The sequence below is a fragment of the Dreissena polymorpha genome, chromosome 4, assembly GCF_020536995.1.
Source record: "Dreissena polymorpha isolate Duluth1 chromosome 4, UMN_Dpol_1.0, whole genome shotgun sequence".
Classification (NCBI taxonomy): domain Eukaryota; kingdom Metazoa; phylum Mollusca; class Bivalvia; order Myida; family Dreissenidae; genus Dreissena; species Dreissena polymorpha.
This window is the reverse complement of record NC_068358.1, coordinates 60,146,318-60,165,558: the sequence shown is the minus strand read 5'-3', so window position 1 is coordinate 60,165,558 and position 19,241 is coordinate 60,146,318. Positions and strand designations below refer to the sequence as shown.

Genomic DNA, 19,241 nt, shown 5'->3' with positions numbered 1-19,241 from the left:
TTATAATAGGAAAAGTCTTAAATGTATTATTGCATTTCTTAGGGACTACAAACGCGTCAAAGCGCTATATGAGTTGTATAGGGTTAAGTAGGTGGTAAGAACTAACTGATTGGTCAAACACATAAGCTTCATAACGAGATTATTCACGAACGATCTCTTATTAATTAACACTACTGGGTCTATTGTCCACCTGCTGTTAAATATATGTGTCAGATAATATACTGAAGAATTAGTATTTACTAATATCTGTCAAGAAACCTAAACATAATAGCCTAATAGTGCTCAGCAGCCATGGTCCTGGCTTGTACCAGGGGCAACTACGTTTCAGTCGTTTCAATCAATTCAATCTGTTGTGTGTTACCTCATCAAGTCAACTGCAGTTGATTGTCGATTGAAGTGAGGTTTACTGTCAGTGTTATAGAAGTAAAGAATGTTGGCACTTTATTAAGTAAATAAATTTTAGCACTTCTTTTTTTGATATTTTGGTTAGGAATTTGAGTGACTTATCTGCAAGATAGGTGGTAACTCTGATATTGTCACAAATATCAGAGTATGTAGTTTTTAAATAATTATGCTACAACTCATGCAGAAAATTGAAACGCCTTGTCATTCAATTGTAATTAATGAATATTTTGAGCTAGAAAACAAGTTCAATTGAAAGTTAATGGCCATGAGTAGAATCTAAATTGTTGTTATCGTATCTTTTGCATTCTAATGTATGTATTTCTTGAAAAGAGGAAACATTAAATATTGATTATGGGATAATTTTGAGATGGCCACATTTATGACAACAATATGCAAGTGATTCGCGAAAGAGATTACGAAAAAGAATCTTTATGATCGCGGCTTATAGTATTGTAGACAAGGAAGCAATTTTTGGTATGAGGATGGCACATTTTTCTCAAAATTTACTATTTCAAATGATATCAGTTACATTGATCATCCTTAGACCAACTTAAAAAAGATATGTCTTATAGGTTTGTTTATAGAATAATTTAACACGTGGGAACTAGAAACTGCTAGAGGACCCTCATTGCTGCTTTACAATTATTGCTTTTCATGACAGATGCGCCTTTTGCTTCCTTTTACATTGATTTGATTCATATTCTTTTTGCGTTTTAGAAACACAAATCCCACCCCTATTTTGTTTCATTTTAATGCAGGCATTTAACACTTGCTTCCTATTGCATCCCAAATGGACGCTGTAACATATTTTTAGGTTGCAAGATGCACTGCTTGTAACATGCATTACTAAGATAATAGTGCTTATAAAAGAGATGTGTTTAGTTTGATTTAGACACAATTATTTTCCAATAATTTCCGTTGATTTTTAGCCTTCTCATGTCAGGAGTGATCGTGTTTTTCAAACATTTGGACAATGAAATCTTTATGATTCCGCAGCATATTTGAAATGTCAAAAACCTCTTTCGGAAAATTAAATGTTTGGGTCAGCCCGCACTTAGATATCTCAATAATAGGATACGCGTGTAGGATTGTCGAGAGCGTGTTGCAAGATTCGCACGCAAGAATGGACTATGTGATTTATAAGTATGATTTATTTGTGTTCCAGTTATCTTTTATTAGAGCATCATCATCAGTCTGGTCTGATGAAAAGCTTGAGGGGAAAACTTTTCAGGCTATTGGTGTACATAGATTCTTTTTGATTTTGCAGTTTTTCGGAGCGCTTTATTTAGATTCAGATGCAATTTTTTAATCATTTTACAAGTATGTTTGCTCGAAACTAGATTAATCTATTTAGGAAATTTTCAGAATAGGATTGGATATACAAGACGGTCTTAACATGCATATAGGTATGGGAATTGTTTTAAGATCTATACAGGCAGAATATAACAAAGCAAGAATAAACATTATGAGTGTCTGCTTTATGTTTGTTATTACGGAAAGATTTTACAAGAAATAACTGCTCTGCAGGAACGTCCCCCCTACAAAGCTGATATTTCGAAAGACATTGCATATTAACTTGGCGGTAACCAATGAAAGGTCAATACGGTTTTAGTGACATTTAATAAAATTAATTTAACTAATTTAAAATATTACTTAAATAATAATGTTTGGGGTATATATCACTTTCGCGTATTCATAGACTTGTTAAAAACTTATTTTGCTTTCCATCACCGAAAAGTTCCAACCTCTAACTGTTGTATATTGCCTAAAATGTTTCTTTACGCTCTTTATCATATCAGCTCTAATGTGTCTTTATGATAATTTATTTCCTGTTTACAAATGCCAAGACTTTGAGTATAGTTTTCTCATTACTATTATATTATGGGTGTTAAAACTTGCAAACTGACAATGGCCTTTCAGGAATTGAATTACAACACTTTGTCTATGGACAAATGTATCCACTACATGTACAAGGTAATTGAAAGTGGATGGAAATTAGTTAATCTCCCTTATAGATATTAGATAAGGGAAAACCATAATGACCAAAGTTGTGTAATGACTATTATGTGACTAACCGTACATGCATGGTATTTTCACATGAGAGTTCTCACTTACTCACTTTCATTTAACAGCCACTTCTTTTATTCACAGCAAATGGTAAATGATGAGCCTGTTGTTTTAATTCTGAATTCCTTAAAATAACACTTTTAACTACATCTATCTGATAGCATATTTGCACTTACTTGAGCTATGTGTCCTAGAAGATTTTTCACAGATTTTAATGGAATTAAGGCTGTGCATGTTTTTTCTTCAGAATGTTTGTTTAAAACAGATTGGTTCACTCACCTGCAATAAAATTGAGAGGCCAGTATTCCGTTCTGCCTAGGTATTAATTTCTATAAAAAGTGATTGCAATGTTATTAACTAGTGAGTGTATTAGAATAAATACCATTTTATTACTGGAGTTGAGATTACACACATTTATCACTTTAGTATTGACCACTAGACATTTTCGAATTGTAGCAACAATCACGCTAAAGAAACAGCCAATTGTGTTTTGTCCTTGAGGACAATTTCTTCCTTTGAAAACTTTCGTCTACAAGATTAGGGCAACACATAATGCCATCAGTTTTCTAGAACGCTTGGACATTTCGTCCTGTTGTCAAATTTTCTGGTCGCCTCAGAAAAGCATTCCTATGGTAACATACTCTATTTAAGTTTTTAGAGCAGCTTGTGTTTTTCTTAGAATAGATCTTTGGAAGAATTCTATTGTTATCTACAGAAACAGTGTCATGGGCCAGGGTAAAATTAGCGGTTTTTTAGCATTCCATATTGAGTTATTACTTTTTCAATGGTGTCTTGATTGAATACACATTTCTTTGTATTTTTTTTCGCATGACCATCGTCTGGCTGTCATTTCACATGATGGATCTTCGGTAATTGTTCACGCTTTGTCATCCACGTTTTTGTTCACACCAAAGAGTTCACGTTTTTGCTTGTCATAGAAAGTTTAATCATGGTTTTCATGATGTGACACAGCCTGTTGTATCTAAACAAATTCTAATGTAATTGGGTGATTTTACGCATATTCATTAAGAATTTCACAATCTAGTTGTTAATCAAATATGGTGTTTTGATCTGTCCTATGCTGAGAAAACTTATAACAAGAATAACATCAATTAATTATATCATACTACTTCTTTTACAAATATTACTCCTACCACTAATAATAATTCAAAAATAAGTATATTGTTCTGGACGTATATAGTATAGTTTTTGTCACAGATATCTACGATATTTATTTTAAAGTTCATTCATGCACAATAGAAGTCACAGACATTTGACCTGAACATAGACAGATTCGGGAATTTCGATTGTATGCTTCCTTGCCTTTTACCACAACGCAATATTTGAGCATTACTAGTGAGCAATATCATATAGCATTACTAGTAAGCAATATCATATACGGTCACATAATTATGATCCCTATCGTGTGCCACCATTCTAACACCAATTAAGTGTCACACCAATACTGAGTCACGCTCTAGTGAGAGAATGTTGTTGTACCTTTGTTCGAGAAACTGACGTACAGCTTTGGACAAGATGCATCTTTGTGTATTTTTGTTTCTTGCTAGTTAAGTCACACGATTTGTTGGAATGGGCAATCCATCAGCGTGCCAGTCTTTGAAAACTGCGATCAAGATTTATTTGGTATTAAATTCCCCTCAAATACAAAAAGTTGCCATAACTAATGTCGTTGTAAGAAGCTTACCCTTTGAAAAATACAATCCCGGACAAAATTCGTTGTCAAGGGACATGCAACTTCCGAAGAATGATTGGACAACAGAAAAAGCAAACGACGATCTGTGAGAAAGACATAGACGCTATCGAGAAACCATGAACTGTCATCGGAATGCTTAAGACGAACTTGCCTGATCGACTGACATTAGGAACACAGCATCGTTTTATTTGAGTTCCTACCATGGTCAAATTGTTTCTCTTGCTTGCGTGGCAAGAAAGAAATATCGTTGTGATTGGAAATGAAATAAAATGCTAGTCGAGACGAATTTTACGTTGTCGATATTGAGCATGACACAGCCTGAAAAAAGCGACCATTTTATATGTATTGTTTGAATTTGTTCACCGTCATTTGAGGTCCACTTCAATTCAGTAAGCATAAATGTTTGATACATAAACTTGTCATTTTTTTTCACCGTATACAACTATTGTCTCTCCGAACAATTAAACCTTAATCACCCGGTAAGGCTCTATTGCACTTAAAATATTATTATTGATGGGTAGACATTTAAGGATTTCGCTGAAAGTTTCATGTAACGATAATGAAAGATATTCAGATGATTGTTCTTGTTTTCAAGCAAGATTTGATCATTAGCTTTATTCATTTCATCAAGCATTGATTGCTTTGTCAACACTCCTTCAATGGTAAACAATTAATCATTTGTCACTATGCTAAATGACACTAAGTACAGTTGATGAACTCTCGAAAAACATATTAATAAAAATAAGCTTTTAATTTGAACATCTTTACTGGCTCCGTTGACCCTATTGATGATCCAGATTTGGTTAACAACAGGGGCAATTTTTCTGGACATATAATCAGCAGCTATCAGTGGCCGTTTTCATCAGATGGAGACAAATGTGATGTCACTTCCAACGTATTTAAGAGGGTTATTAGTTCAAGGAATCAAGATGATGATGATGTTTGGCCATAGTGGACAATCATGAAAATGCGAATAATAACATTGGCTACTAGACATGCACCTATTACAATACAAAGACCCTTAAAAAAAGATTCCTCGCTGCTAAAATAGGGGTCTGGTTGATATTGGGATAGAATGCCTGTAATTACAAGTGTGTTCCTGGCAGACCGTTAATGACTTTTCTTGCTAATGTGATTTTGTGAATGGAGATAATAATCCTACGATAGCTAGCCCAAAGGAAGAAGCAATCTTGAAAATGTTGTTGTTGAGAAGATTTTTTTAAATAATTAAATACGATGTTAATGCTTGTTCATAATGCAAAGTATTGGTTTCCTATAAATGAAGCATTTTATTTAGATTCAGTGAATTGGTATGTTTCTATACGACCCATGTCATGCAAAAAATGCGTCTCATGGGGCAAGCATAGTTTCATTCGAGCTTGCTTATCTCCGAAGTTTGATGTTGATATAGATTGTTCGCTTATGAGAACACAAAACCGTGCGTCTTTAGCAAAGATGGCCGCATATGGCATTAGACCCCTTTTTCATCATATCTTATTCTCCTTTTTAAGCATGACGGTATTCTGTTTACGGTATCAATATGTGGATTAATTAATAATGATGACAATACTATGTCGCCTGGTCTATATTCTATGAAACATAGAATATAGGATGAAAAATATTAAATTCATGATATAATCTTTGCAAGTAATGCTGAAATAAAAACACTCATAAAGTCCTCCAGATAACCAGATTTCTTCATGTTATCCTGCCATTCTATTTAAGTCACATAAATAATATCTCTTCATCGCAATCGTGACATTTCACATAAGGACTGAGATTTTATGAATAAAACATGATATAAGCGATTAAAAGCACCATGCCCAAACAGTACAGCAGATCGATATTGTGTTCTAGCTCATTAAGGAGCTTACTTTAAAGAGTTATATTTATGCCTCTCATTGAATCTGTTAATTAGAGCAAGCTGTTTAAAATCAATAAGTCTATATAGGTTTATAATTATTTTTGTAAAGGGATTTGCAGTTATCTGGCAAGGATGATATGTAAATTCCAATGTGTGCAATCAAATTATTATTTCACGAGCTGTGTTAATTAAACACATAGAAAATCTTGTAAAGAAGGTGTTGCTATACAACTAGTATGTTGGCCAGATAACAATTACACATAACTGCATGGGGATAGAAGAAAAAAAAAGATGAAGATCTTGATTAAGGATGATTGGATTTAAGATGTACTAAATACCGCTATTATAATGTATCAGCAGACGTTGTAGTGAATTGTAAGCGGAATCTTCTTAGGACGCGCTATTTGTCAGCGTTACCAAGCATGCTAGGAACATGCAGGTCGCCTCTCAGGATCGTAGGCTTAGTTGTGCCAAGGTGATGAAATAAATATATATCTGTATTTGGTCATTTAGATTGTATTCACCCTTATATATTACAAATTCTATTGTAAGTTAACATGTTATTTTGATAGTATATAGCAATTTGCCGGTTGTGCTTTGGTAGAGGTTTATCAAAATCTAAGCATTACATCAAGCATGCACAATCAGACATATTACATACACACACAGAAACAAACACACATCTACTTACGCAAAATCTATTAGCTTGAAAACAATCAATTATAAATCAAATGACCATGGTATTTAATATTCAACGAAAACAACACAATTTAAAATAAGTTTATGCTATTGGTTCACACAATGTTTCACAACGGCCCAGTTAAGTTGTCCTTTTTCTTTGGTGATGGGTTTTTGCAGAAGTAGTAATATGCAAGGTTGTGTACATATTGATGAAAAGGAAAGGGAACTCATTCCCGTACTTTGAAATATACATTACGATTGATGCATGACCGTAACTGTTTACATACTCACTGTTTTGGTTAATATCATCAAGAACATCTTTTTATAACTTCATGTGATGCAAAACCTGTTTTAATTCCACCTCTCATTGAGTCTACCTCCACACCATAAGCTTCAAATATTGCTCAGCCTTAAGCAAAGACTGTCACATTTGTAAACTTTTTATAAAAACAAACACAAAAACAATTTTCTCAAGACATTGACATCAATCACATTTTTATATTACATTCAATTCAGCAGTACACTCAATGAACTGCACAATATGATCATTAATTTCATGGGTGTTATGTTATACAAAAAAAATTTCATTGCATTAAAAATAATAACATTATTTTATTGAATAAATTGTATAAAAGCTGTATTATAATGAAGAATACAATAGCATTACTATTTATATAATATTTATGGCTGACTATATTATGTAGTCGACAGGTAGAGGCAGTCGGTTACATATCTGAATATAAGTAATTGAATGTCGTTTAAGATATTTATAACAGTTTCACATTCGTTGAAGAGTATAGTCATCAGCTTGCATTATATTGAGTCTTTATTTTCCATTTCAATAATTTGAAAAGTCTAGATAGTCCATAATACAGCTGTACATATTCATATGTGCAAATGCAATTTAAGTGTTTTAAGCTCATACGTCATCGGCTTCTAGCGTTCATTGAGGAACACATACGTCTTTAAATTTTGTCATTGTATTCAGTTATTATATACGTATGATCGGTGATTTAATGTGGGTTAAATGTATCGCGAATAATACGACATATAATGCTGTATATTTTGTTCCAAGGAATGCACTAACAAGTATGCTATCTGTTGTATGACCATTATCCCCTTTTTTAAGATATCGTTATGCTCCAATTCCTCTTACCATGAGAGTGATTATATGATCATGTAATATTATGTTTATACTTTTGGTATAATCAGTTATAAGATGGCAAAGTAACTAAATACTAGAGGTAAAAATGCATGTAATGCATTTTTGTAAATTACAGTTTATTCCAAGATATATGGCTTATCCCAACCTCACATGATATCTTGTTAAAGGGACTTGTTCTCAAATTGTCGAAATGACAGTTTTTTCTAAGAATGAAAACATAAAAGAACTCTGCACGTCTGATAAAGATATTTTTATCAATATAAACTAATATTTGTAAACAAATACGGTATTTTTTAACTTTTCTTTTTTCGTCATTCGTGGTTGACAGTCCCTTTAATTGTTTCTGTATGAATGAATTGCGTAACTTATGTTATTTTCATAGATAATGATGTTAAATTTTGCTAACGTTATTTAAATATATTAATAATAAAGATAATGATCATTCACATAAGTTGTGCAGGTTTTCTTTAATTGTAAATTATAATATAAATGCATGCACCTACCGAAATCTAGATTTCAGCACACCAAACGCTCTTTCAATAACCACTCTTCCCCTGGCATGGTAATTATTGTAACGCCTTTCAGACTCTGTCATGGGATTTTGTTTAGGTGTTAGAAGATATCTTCTCAGGCCATATCCGCTATCCCCAAGCAAAATTCCTGCATGTGTTCTTTCCAGGTGTTCCTAAATGCATAAAAAATCATTTTGGTAGGTTAATTGGCTTAATTTATTGTGTGTATGTATGCATTTCAAAGTGTGAATTGCAACAAAAAATAACTAGAGCTTTGTCACAAACATGACGAATACCCCCACATTCTGCAATGACACAAAATATTTCGCATGTTTTCTTCACAAAAAACAACGGACACTGGTGTTTAATGTTTAAAACGCACTAAGTGACCCTGTGACCTAGTTTTTGACCCGGCAATGCCCATGTTCGAACCTACACATCATCAAGATACAACTTCTGATCAAGTTTGGTGAAGCTCTGATGAAAACGACTTGAATTAGAGAGCGGACACCATGCTCAATGTTTAAAACGCAATAAGTGACCATGTGACCTAGTTTTTGACCAGGCATGGCCCATGTTCGAAATTGGCCTTAAGATCATCTATATACAACTTCTGACCAAGTTTAGTGAAAATCGGATGAAAACTACTTTAATTAGAGAGAGGACACTTAATACGGACCTACCGACCGGCAGACAAGTTTACTCCTATACACCCCCCTTAACTTCGTTTGTGGGGGTATAATAAATCCATGGACAGCAAAGAAAATTTATAATTTTGTATATATCAAATGCAACCTTAGTGTTGCTGAATACATGTAGATAGGATTTTGAAGAACCATAAGTATGGTACAAAGAGTGCAAGATGAAAAAACAATTATTTCAGTACAATTTATTTTATGGTTAAAGCATATATTCTTATAAACTGAAGTCTGAAATAAAACTTCCTTTTTTTATGCCCTGCAATTCGAAGAATGTTGAAGGGGCATTTAAATTCACCTTTGTCTGTTCATCAATATACACTATAAATATAACCTGTTGTAAATACATTAACTGACAGTTAGTATAAATATGCATTAGTGTTTATTATTGTTCCTTTGTTAATGTATTTTATTTTAAATTTGGCCTACAATGTTAAATGAAATGATCTTCAGAATAAATATCTGAAGGGACACAGTAGTTATGAGCCTTTTTTGAAACTCGGATGCAGGAAAATCTCTGACGCGGTCCCATCCCAACCCCCATAACTTTTGACCCAGGGGTAAGATCATAATAACATCACTGTCACCGCCACACATATGCTCATAGGTACCATGTGTGCAAGTTTCAAGGTTCTTGTTCTAATAGTGTAGGAGGAGATAGCGGCCAGGACTAACGTAGGGACAGACAGACAGACGGATATCACCACATAATCCCCACTTTTTCTCCTAAAAGCGTGGAGATAACAAATGAATTAACATACAGTGACAAAATGAACAATTGAATTTGTGTTTTTAGAGTTTATACCTTTAGACCACAGGTGTTGAAAATGGAAGCATCATGCTGCGAACCTGGCCACTTTGCAACTACATCTATGAAACTGTAATCAATAATACTAACATATTTTCAATCCATGTACAAATGTGACTTATAGCCTATAACAAAATAACGAACATTATATAGAATTAAAACATAAAAATGTACAAATTGCTTAAATCTTTTGCAATTAGTTTTTAAAAGTTGCAAGGAAAGATTAATTTTCAGTGTTCACATGGTGACAACACGGTGCAAAAAGGACAAACAATGATCATCAAAGGTTAACCATGCATTTGATTTTCTCAACAGCACAATCATCAAAACGATAATTATTTAAAGTTCATAACAAAAAATATGTCTCAATTGCTTAAAAATAGTAAAATATAAGTATAGGATTATAGGGAAGAAAAGAAATCATACTTCATTCGAGAATCACAAACAGCTTGCACATTGATGGCGTGAAACCCCTTTCTACAAATATATGCCTCTTCATTTTCGGAAGGGCCTAGAATTGGAACCAAAGTCCCATCAACAGCACCGAGAACGTTTGGAATCCTACACCGCCTGTAGAAGTCTTGTTTTGAGAGTGCCATAGCGCCATTTTCAGTCGGGAATCTGAAATGATTCAGCTGATCAACATAGTGTGTTTCTTTATATATATTTTTATACATTTATGTATATATAAGTGTACTTATATTAAAGTGAATATATAACTCTTTCTTAAACTTAAATATTTTTAAGTTGTAAGATTAGCTTACATGAATTACGGGACAGTCATTTTCATAATTGGCGATATTGGCAAACAAAATACTTTTTTGACGCCTAATCACCTGATATTATGTAGACGACGATTCAGGCTATCAATGAAAACATGGAAGCATCGAGCTGCTGTAGGCTTACTGACACCATGAATATCGGCAACCTCAGAAAAAAAAATCACCCTTGCTCAAGAACCGAAGCCCGATTAGAACCTAAAAAAAGAAACAAGTCACTTAGGCATGATTGGTCATTGTTGGCTCGGGTACTACTTACATGTACCCCGTGTACTCGTATAGTATATTTACATGTACCCCGGGTATGGTCAATATACTTAAACGTACACGGTTGGTATTAGACTCACTGTATCCAAGTTGTATTCCCGCCCTTAATCGGATGTCCTCAAACACTCAAATGATTACTGTAAAATGATACTGTTTATGTTAAACAAACATCTATATTTAAAAAATGTATAAACATGATTGTTTGAGTACGAGTTCTGATAATATAAAGGCCATTTAACACAAAATGTGAATATAATTAAATTAAAAAAATAGACGACAGCTACCAATTTAGCATTAGAACTTCCAGGTACGTTTTAGTATATTAACCGTACCCGGGGTATATGTTAGTACACTTAAGTGTACCTGGGCTACACGAGGCCACAATGACCAATCGAGCATTGCTTACGATTTCAATATCGTATTATAAGAATACATTGATACCGCAGTAAAATCAAATGAAAAGTATGAAATGGTTGGAATATATGATGATGCGTTCACCTTTGCCAAGAAATATTCAAATAGTATCGCTAGAATCCGAGTTTGACACTGTCCAAATAACACAGTTAAATAGTTCATGTCTTTATGCCGTTTATAGACATAATATATATGCATAACCCACAACAGTACCTGTATGAGATGCAACACATAAAGAGCATTTTTGTTACTTGGCACTAGATAATGAACATTTTTGCCGGATCGTTTGATGATACTTAACATAACTTTATTTAGTTCTGGCTTCCATAACTTTAAATGTCGCTTTTTATGATTTTTGACTGGCGCGACTTTATACAGGTCTGTCAATACTATGTAAACTGTACGCTGAAGTTTCTTTAGCTAAACTTTATTTTGTTTACAAACACAAATTGATCCATATCTACGAAACGCATGTTTATCAAAGACGATTCCCAACAGTTCAATTGGTTACAATGCAGTGAACATTTCTTTACATGCACCCGTAAAATAATTTAGTCTGTACCTGAGTAAGAGATGAGAGTGAGTTTGATCTTTTTGTCTTCGGTTCTAAATCTACCCTCAATGTTTCATTCAGGTACGTAATCGCTTCTCTGCTCAGTCTGTATCGTGCGATGATTTCTTCGTCTCTTAATTCATCCAAAATATTCACACGTTCACGGAAAACCCTTTGTCTGCGTCTGTTTTGCTCGTTTACATCAAACAACGCAACAAATTCCGCCATATTTACGAATATCGCAATATTTGCGAGTGCCAAGAGGTAGTCGTAACTTTTTAGGCAAAATCGTAAGATTTAGGTAAGATGGGAATTTTCATAAGACACTGTAAAATCTTAAGAAAATCGTACGACGATCTTAGCCGTTTCTTACGATTATCTTTGGCGTACGATCGTTGATAAGACGGGCTCCTGAAGTGTTTCTCGTGCTTTGTTACAATACTTGGATTGCTGACAAATCCAATGATTAATGATGCGGGCCCACGTGAGGTTACATTAGCGGACTTGGCACATGGTTAATCGAATGTCGTCCTAATGCATTATACATGTATATACAGCACTTGCAAATGCATGTACAACAAACAGAAACCATGTTACACTTTCAACACGCATTCCAAACACAACTCCTCGTAATACTCATGTGTTCACTAGGAAATGCCAGTACAGTGTATTTGTTATAATGGTACATATAATTGTGCATTTGAATGGAAAAAAATTTTACTTGAACATAAGTACCATGATTACATTTGTGCGCGTCTTACCTTGCGTATATTAAAACTATGAAGAAAATATCAAAAATTATCAGAGGAGACTCATGACTACTTTTTTACATGTTAAATCACGAATACTCACACAGCTTTTTCACTACATACCATTTGTTCTTAGCAGACGATAAAACTGGAGATTAGCGCAGCAAATATTTCAGCTTTGTTTCAAAAACTAATAAAAAGGCTCCATTAATTGTACTCGATGCCAATCAAGCGTCCACAGTTAAAGGCACAATTACGTTTTACTTACACTTATAACGCTCAGATATGTCTAGGAGATATTTGTTAAATCATGTGTTTAGTTATATCTGTCTGATTCTTAAAGAAGTACGTACTGCATTAGCTTCTGATAAAAATATATTTATAGAATCATAGTTCAGTTGTAAGACGGGCTAATGACATTTTAGTTAAAGTGGAAACTTAGCATAAGCCATAAACGCGTGGATAGTGATAAACAAAAATTATGCAAAAAACGCATAAGTGAAGTTTCTTTCAGTTCTAATGTTTAACATTCGTCATAAAGTAACATGTTCGTATTTTTAACAATCGCTAAGTTACAAGTGAAGCCATGCAGAGGAGGTAATCACGTGATGATCTTAAGGCAATCAAGATGGCGACGTCAATGCCGAAACAGGTATTTTTCGCCGTTTTATACCCTTTATTACTTGTATTTAATTATTAAATGCCGCTCTGTTTCCAGCCATATCAGCACGAAAGTGATTAGCGTTTATTTCGTAGTAAAATTCGCTCTAAATCTCGAGTTTACCAGGAAACAAATTTCTTAGCGGGAGCTGTTCGCCATGTAATTTGTGATCTTTGCTGGGTTTCACTTATTGAATAACTCTCCCGCATACAAAAAGAGACATATTTATATTTAAAATCTGTAACCGAGTATTCGTTTGATGTTTATACAGCGGTCTTGTATAAAGAAGACATCTCAAACTTGTCTTAAACAGTTTTATATACCAAAATTGTGTATGATCTAAATGGGTCCCGCTTTTGAGATGATCACAAAGGGTTCCCGTTAATAGGAAAACAGGAATCCTCATTTGATACTTATCTTTGATGAGCTCATGTACGTCACGGTAATCACACAGGTTGCAGCTTTATATGCGAGTGTGTATTTGTGTAAATGTTTGGATATTTAGGCATACGTATAAGACGTAAAGTATGGCAACATTGAACTGTCACCCATAGTTGTTGATTCCTCTGGCTATGTGTTGCTACAACTTTTCATGTAATATTAGCATGCAAACGCGTAAATGAATAATGAACAAAATGTGTTTTCAAATAGCAAACCGAAATTTTCAGGTGAATATGGAATCGATGCGTCTTTGTACTTGTACTCTTATACGCCGCTGATTTTGAAAATTAGTTTGAAAACAAAGATGTGCCAAACTTCATGGGAAAACGTAACATAAGGCCAAAGATATTAGAAAATTATGTCGATGTATTGCTAAACTTTGAATAAACTAGCCACAAATCGCTTCTTGTTAATGTATTACTTCAGAATCCGGATAGCGCCATCTATAATCTCGCCCTTCTTTCACCAAGGACGACACACGACACACGAAGCGATACACGACATTTTGCGCGACTGTCGCGGCGACGCACGATATTTTGCGCGATACACGAAGTGACGCGCGAGAACGTATCACGAAATATCGCACTTGTGTAGGTAGCCTAAAAGGCGATATATCGTGTTTAATATTTCGTGTCGCTTCGTGTATCGCGCAAAATATCGTGCGTCGCCGCGACTGTCGCGCAAAATATCGTGCGTCGCCGCGACTGTCGCGCAAAATATCGTGCGTCGCCGAAACTGTCGCGCAAAATATCGTGCGTCGCCGCGGCTGTCGCGAAAAATGTCGTGTATCGCTTCGTGTGTCGTGTCTCGCCCTTGATGAAAGAAGGGCGAGATTATAGATGGCATTATCCTGATTCCATATATTACCGATCAAAAAGCATGTATTAGTAAATTAATTATCGCTCATGGTGACATTCATATATGCATATTTTATGTATACTCTTCCTAATGAAGCCACTGCAGTGTAAACGCCTGTCAAAATGCTGCTCCGTGTAAAATCCATTCGAACCGGGAGCTTTCAATTATAATTATCGTAAAGTATACCAGTAATAGTTTTTAGTCGAATAAGCGGCATTTTGGTCGGTAAGATAATAATTAAAAATATTCCGGGGAAAAGGTCATTTCTCATGTACGTATAAATATTACATTTGTTATGTTAAGTCCTGAAATGACTTTCTGAAGAACTCAATTTATAGTATCAGTAATTTAGGCATAATAAATTCGAACTTTGTGTCGGTTTTGATGATTAATTTAGTAAAATGTTTGTAGGGTAACGTCTTTGCATCTAAAAATGAAAATTATATGAAAATATACTACATGTTAAGTCTAAATTATGTTTGTGTAAAATAACACGTACATTTTTAATGGTGCTTAATAAAATACAGACAAGAATGATATGTAACTTATTCATACTTACATCCCTCAAATTTTTTATTCTTGTGGAGGCTGTTTGATCGGCCACACGTTTTCCTGTAAAAAGCATTAAACACTGAAAGGCATGCGTAATTTTTATATGAAAGGGAGCGGCATCCAAAAGTTCTGTTTGGTTTAGGTTGATTATAGCTGATAAGTTTCGTCCTAGTTAATATGTATCCTGTCCACATACTTCTATCACGTAAAAATTTAAACCTAAAAAAGCATTCAAAGACATTACGTTTTTCGGCTGAAATCGGGAACCCTTTGTGATCATCTCAAAAGCGGGACCCCTTTAGATCGTAAAACCTTTTAAGTTCGTACTACTTGAAAAATGATTCGTACACATCTGCACTTTACCAAACACAGTAAGAAACATTCAAAAAATAGTCGTTTATGGATTTTAAATACAAATACTTCTCTGTTCGTATGCAGAAGATTTATTTCACAAGTGAAACCCAGCAAAGATCATAAATAACATGACGAGCAGCTCCCGCTAAGAAATTTGTTACCTGGTAATGTCGAGATTTAGAGCGAATTTTACTACGAACTAAACGCTAATCACTTTCTTGCTGATATGGCTGGAAACATAGCGGCATTTAATAAATAAATACAAGTAATAAAGGGTATAAAACGGCGAAAACTACCTGTTTCGGCATTGACGTCGCCATCTTGATTGCCTTTAGATCATCACGTGATTACCCCCTCTGCATTGCCACATATGAAATTATAGAAAACAAATATATCAGAACACGTATCCCCTGTGATTGGTTGCAAATTTTAATAACAGGATTGTTATTTAACTCAAATGCAATAATACTTAAAAAAGACAAAGGGCTACAATTTGCCTTCGACACAGAATCTTTGTGTCTTGTATCAGATGGTTTTAAAAATTCTTTAAACAATACAAAATGTATTTGGATTATTTTTCATGTGAACACCTCGCGAGCTTGTTAGTCAGCTAATTGGTCATTTGTTAGATTCGGGAAGCGAACATCGTGTAATGCAATTGTTTCATCTGTCAAAAATTAAAACTAACAAGCCTTTGGATGAATGATGGTGATACAAAGAAGACAATGCCATTTGTTTGCACTAATATGGCCTAAACGGACATGTAGGTCGGCTTCGTTTTAGAAAGCTTAGACGTTAGTACGATTCTACCACTAAAATAAGAATATTCGATGACATACGGAATCGTCGCAATATCTTTTTAACAATGTTGGCAATTATTGTTTGTTAATTTAACGTTAATTTAGTTAATATGATAAAAGTGAACAACAATTATCGCCAACGTAATAGTACATTAATTTAAATGAATATGATCGGATGAATTTAATTTGATAACTCGAAATAAAATACAATAACAAGTTTAGTTATCGTACATTTTTTATTTACGGGTTACACACAACTATTTTGAAAGAATCAACCCGGTTATCTAACATTTTTCATGTGGCGAACAAGACAAAACTGTCCTTGGACAGCTGGTATAAATAGTTATACCGACTAATGCAAAAAAGTGGAATGTAATAATTCGAATTAACCGATCGGAATTAAGTTTGCTGCACGTTGCATTCTAAACAATCAATATGTATTTATTTAAAAATTATTACTGATATCCATGGCATTAAAAAACGAACGCAAATTTATTTCATGAAGGAAAGTTTCCTGTAGTATTATTATTATCATATTTATGTAGGTTTCTATGTCGTATTATATCATGCATGTATGTAACTTATTTCAATTTTAGTTTGTTGTTGAGAATTGTGACAACACCATGGAACTTTCTCCCTAAAAGATCTATCATCACTCGATCACTTGTAACTTAAAGACACGTGTGACTGCATGGAAACACAGAGCAGTCGTTGATTGCTTAAATGAAGAAAACCAGACAGCGCTAGATTTCCAGACAATATCTAACATCGTCTAGATGTCGTCAGCTCCAACGTTTTATTAAATAAACAGAACGACAGGAAGGAAACACAGACACAAGATGCCACTGCTTCCACGTTATAGATTACATATGTCTTTTCCAATATGTTTCCAACTTTTTCACTGTTGAATTGAGCTGAAAAGAATTAACAGGTCAAAAGAGTTAGTTAAAATGTGTTTACTGACCAATTATCTGCAACTCATCTTGATACCAGTTGTTTCTTAAAAATATATTTTATATTCGATATTTTATTTGACTCACCCAGTCCTCTAAGCCGAAATGATCCGTAAAACAAAATTGTGTCTTTGTGTCGTATGAAGGAATCTGCACTAAAACTAAATTTAGGTTCACATCGTACATGCATGATCAGTTGTCAAACGAAAGTACGGTTGATATTCAAATGAATTATTTTTGTCTTTCTACGATTTTGTTTTAGTATTTTGATGCTGCATTAACAAATATAAGTGTATATGAAGTGAAAACACCAAAAATAAACAACGGTTGCGATAGACACCTATTAACTGTAAGATGCCCATAATATCACTTTAACTTTTAAGAACATCGATCGTGATCGTCCGAGGAATTCAAGTATTTGTTTTAATTTGATTGGCTATCTAATACTGCAATGGACAGGCATGAATATAATACAATAACGAGAAGTCTAGATTTGAATTGTTTCTTTTATTATTAGAAACGTTAAATATGTATTATTATTATTATTATTTCCTGTTTTACAGACCCATGTGACTCGTTAATTGGGTTATTTATTTTGTATACCAAAAAAACGAATATTGTAAACATCAATTTCAATTAACTGTATCGAACTAAACTTTTAAGACAGAAATAAATGAAAATCTATGGAAAGCAAGTTAAGAAGAAAACACACAAACACCAACGTATTGAGAAAGTTCAACGTATACTAACTTCACATGAACCAAACATAAATCTATACATTTATTTCACATTTATGAGATATTAAAATAAAATCTTGTCATGCAGCCCAAAATTGCACTTGATGTCAATCAAGCGTCTACAACTGTACGCATAATTTCACATTCTTTACGCGGAAAGTCTTTACGGTACATCGTCCATAAAATTGTTATCAAAATCACGTGTTAAGTTGTCTAGTTTCGCTATGACTTAACGTTATTATGTACTCAATTCGTTGCATGCACAATTTGTACGAGCACATTAAATAGACTGACTCATTTATGCTCGTTTACAAATATTAATAATATGTTTATATAGCTAGCGTCTACTTAGAGATCAAATATTATATCGTGTTTAAACGTGTGCGATAATTTCACCCAAAACGTAGAGATATTGTGGATTAAATACGGGGCCTATATTTAATGTTCGATGTATCCATGACGTTTATTCTGATGCAAAAACACCGTTGATGAGCGTATAACAAGACTCAAGTTGCCTAAAATCAGTTTTCTGCCAACGGTGACACAGACCTGAGTCATAAAGAAGCAACCCGGTCCGCGTGAGCGTTTCGACGAAGTACAGGAAGACTTGTTTTATGAACAGAACTTGGAATTCTAGTGTATTCTATTGTAAATATTAAAAAAACCAGGTACCATTATAATACTGACAGTTTTGCAGCTGTGTATTGTTATGCATGTTCGTTTTTGAGTGTGTCAAAACATGCATTAATGCTTGCTGAATTTTAAATAATTCAATTATTAAAATTATTATTATAAAAGCTATATTGATTTTGTCTTCTTCTTATATACAAACTTTCACAACAATATATAAGGACTTTACCGAAATGTTTTCAATATTTACTGCAATCTAGAACAAAAAATCCTTAAAATTACATTCACTCATTTTCTAATTAGTCGCTATTATTGTTGAAGTATTTGTAGTATGGACACTGTAATTGTTCATGCTATTTTACAGCAACAACAAATTTTGGATCATTTTCACAGAAGCAATGGCTTAAAACTGGAACACTTCGACATTTTCACAATGTAGATTTGTTCTACTGTCATGAAAACATAACATCCTTTAGTGTGTTGTACGAGTGCATCGTGTATTTTCCCCCATATGCCCAACGACCCAGAGCAGTTTTTAGTCTGATTACGGTGGATAATGTAGAATACAGGATACGTTCC

At 33.9% G+C, this 19,241-nt stretch overlaps 1 long non-coding RNA gene across 2 annotated transcripts; it reads right to left on the bottom strand.

Moving 5' to 3' along the window:
- Positions 1-8,394: 8,394 nt before the first annotated feature.
- Positions 8,395-12,343, bottom strand: LOC127879493 (uncharacterized). 2 transcript variants are annotated; one of them, XR_008049123.1, is made up of 5 exons: positions 11,937-12,343; positions 10,751-10,891; positions 10,341-10,535; positions 9,912-9,984; positions 8,395-8,581 (listed from the first exon to the last, which is right to left on the bottom strand). It is a non-coding gene; the product is annotated as an uncharacterized LOC127879493 (long non-coding RNA). The 2 variants fall into 2 exon arrangements; XR_008049124.1 differs by lacking the exon at positions 11,937-12,343 and adding an exon at positions 11,588-11,696.
- Between the last annotated feature and the right edge of the window lie 6,898 nt (positions 12,344-19,241).